Consider the following 3,573-nt stretch of genomic DNA (forward strand, 5'->3'; position numbering starts at 1 on the left):
GTACGTGGTCTTTTATGTGTTTGGTTGATGTACTTGTTGTGTAATACTCTACATTTTGTGAGTTTATGTGGCTAATGATTGTATTAATTATATTGAAAAGATGGATAAACGGATTGGTTAATGTTGACTTAACGTATAGCTATTTATGGTTTGCTATCAAAGTTTTTAATTCTAAAACTATTTAGGTTGGGCATCTTGCTTTATCTGGTTCATGACTTTAGAGTAAATCAAAATGTACCTTTACTTGACTGTTTTCACATGTAAATAAATTGCAGATGAATGTTTCAAAATAACCTATAAAACCTTTCCAAGAGAGATAGTTCAAAATGTTAAGGCCAATTTGCTTTCAGGATCGCGTTAGGGAATCTAGTTATAAAGTATCCTGCAAATGTCACAAAAGGTTTCCAGTCTGAATATCCATTTCATGTTTAGAGGCGTCACGGCTGTATTCTGAATAGGCCAGCACTGCTTAGATAAGATTTTGTCATAAGGAGACTTTTCAGTTTGGCTGACGTTAGGTCATGATTATCATCCACTTTTTCATTGGCTAATAAAAGTGTTAATTTCAAAATAAAGATGAAAGAATAAATGGATGAATAAAAAATTTGGTATAAAATCTGACTGAGCCGTTCATTTGAAAAGGCCAGCTGGTTAAAGTGTACAGTTATGGGTGCATAAAATCATAATGAAAAAGAAATTTACAATTCTGATAGCACAAAAATCCTGTCTGACCCATGGACTGTGTTTATTTGTTTTACGGATTTTATATTGCTATACATAAACTCGGAGTATTCTTGCTCCCAAACATCTCGGTAGTTAAAATGGAAAATAGTTTATTTATGTATTTTATTTCACGCAACTAAAGTTGATACCAGAATGATTGCTGAAGCGAAAACTAATTCCTTAAAGGTAATAATTCCAGTGGAACAGACATAAGTTTCATCTAACCCAGATGTATGTTTATGTGTATGCGTATATATATATATATATATATATATATATATATATATATATATATATATATATAGATGTGTGTGTGTGTGTGTGTGTATATATATATATATATATAATATATATATATATATATATATATATATATATATATATATATATATATATATATATTATAATACACATACATACAATGGTCCAGGGAAAACTACTGAACGATTTGCTTTCAAGTTCTTTCAGTCTGGCTCGAGTTAAGTGTGAGTGCATCTGGGTTAGATGAACTTATGTCAGTCCAACTGGGATTATATTCCTTTGAGAAATTAGTATTTGTTTCAACAATCATTCTGGTACCATCTATAGTTTGGTGAAGTGACATATATAAAGACATTTTCCATTGAAACTGTTGAGATGTTTTTGGAGCAAGTATTCTCAGAGTGTTTGAATAGCAACAAGATATGTTCACTGTGAAATATGACAAGAAATATTTATTTTTCTTGAAGATATGTAGACCTAGTTTTGTGCTCCTGATGGGCACTAAAGGTCCATTGTCCTTCAACAATTAACTCTGTCTTGAAAGTTTAATTTTAATCATTGTCTTGAAAGTTTAATTTTGATAATATTCTAAAGGATATGTAATCTTGTAGAAATTATTCTCTCTCTCTCTCTCTCTCTCTCTCTCTCTCTCTCTCTCCTCTCTCTCTCTCTCTCTCTCTCTCTCTCTCTCTTCATCCTTTTTTTCTAAATTTCTAAATTTCGTGGGTGTGTTAGATGATAAAATATCAGGAATACACATAGGATTCAAAAAAATTTATTTTTCCTCTTGGACATTGGCTAAGTTCTTAAGCACAAAAGATTTGATCGACTGAAAAGGTGAAGGAAAACTTCTTATATTGTACAGTTACACGTTACATTGTATGATTTATGGCTTTTGAGTGTAGCATGTTGAAATAAGTTGAAGGTAGCTATGAAACACTGATCCAGAGACTGGGCGAAGATACACGGATCCCTTAAAATGATAAATGAAACACGGATCCAATTACAGGGCGAAGATACACGGATCCCTTAAAATGATAAATGAAATACGAATCCAGTTACAGGGCGAAGATACACGGATCCCTTAAAATGATAAATGAAATACGAATCCAGTTACAGGGCGAAGATACACGGATCCCTTAAAATGAAATAATGAAACACGAATCCAGTTACAGGGCGAAGATACACGGATCCCTTAAAATGATAAATGAAATACGAATCCAATTACAGGGCGAAGATACACGGATCCCTTAAAATGACAGAAACACGGATCCAGTGACTGGGCGACGATTCACGGATCACATAAAATGAAAAATGAAACGCGGATCCAATTACAGGGCGAAGATACACGGATCCAGTAAAATGACAAATGAAACACGGTTCCAATTACAGGGCGAAGATACACGGATCCAGTAAAATGACAAATGAAACACGGTTCCAATTACAGGGCGAAGATACACGGATCCAGTAAAATGACAAATGAAACACGGTTCCAATTACAGGGCGAAGATACATGGATCCCTTAAAATGACAAATGAAACACGGGTCCAATTACAGGGCGAAGATACACGGATCACTTAAAATGACAAATGAAACACGAATGAAACACGGGTCCAATTACAGGACAAGGACGAAGATACACGGATCCCTCAAAATGACGAATGAAACACGGATCCAATTACAGGATGAAGATACACGGATCCATTAAAGGACTAATGAAACACTGATCCAATTAGAGGACAAAGATACACGGATCCCTCAAAATTTCAAATGAAACACGGATCCAAGTACAGGGCGAGGACGAAGATACACGGATCCCTCAAAATGACAAATGAAACACGGATCCATTGACAGGGCGAAGATACAAAGATACCTCAAAATGACAAATGAAACACTGATCCATTGGAATAAAGAGTGATATTCACCTTCACTGTATGTGTGTGTGTCTGTGTCTACTTTTCAAAGGTAAGGTGAGGAAGGGGGAAAACCCTTTCATTGCATCTAAGGGAGTCGCTGTGTAACTCGAAGCCTCGACTCGACTGCCGAAGGAGATTGCATTCCTTTGCTCGACGCAACTGTCTGCCTGCCTGCTTGCTTGCTTCCTCCCTCCATCTCCCCGAAATTGATTTTTATTTCTCAGTTTGTTTTAAAGGGAGAGTCTTTTTGTTTGCTTTTTATTTTGCCTATGTGTTTTCTGTCGATTTTCCTTTCATATAAAAGATGGATTTCTTTGTATAGGGCTTTTCTTTTGCAGAATTGTCACAAGTTATACTTTTTAGGGGAATTGTTATTTCATTTCATCATTTGACGAATTGATTCCGTTTATCCCATTTTTTTTCGTAGATATGATTGCTTTTATCCATTTTCCAAAGAAATTCATTTGTATTGTTTATTCGTAACTGATTTTATCATATTCAGTTTATTAATGAAAACGATAGCATTCCTTACACTTTACTGGTTGACAGTTGTATCTGGAACTTTTTTTATTCCACTGTACTTTAAATTCCGGATAACAATGGCGCTTCAGTGACGTAGACTATCTTTAAACCGTCTTAATTATGTGCAGTATTGTATTTTGTACGTTCAAGT

The sequence above is a fragment of the Macrobrachium nipponense genome, chromosome 16 (genome assembly GCF_015104395.2).
Source record: "Macrobrachium nipponense isolate FS-2020 chromosome 16, ASM1510439v2, whole genome shotgun sequence".
NCBI lineage: Eukaryota > Metazoa > Arthropoda > Malacostraca > Decapoda > Palaemonidae > Macrobrachium > Macrobrachium nipponense.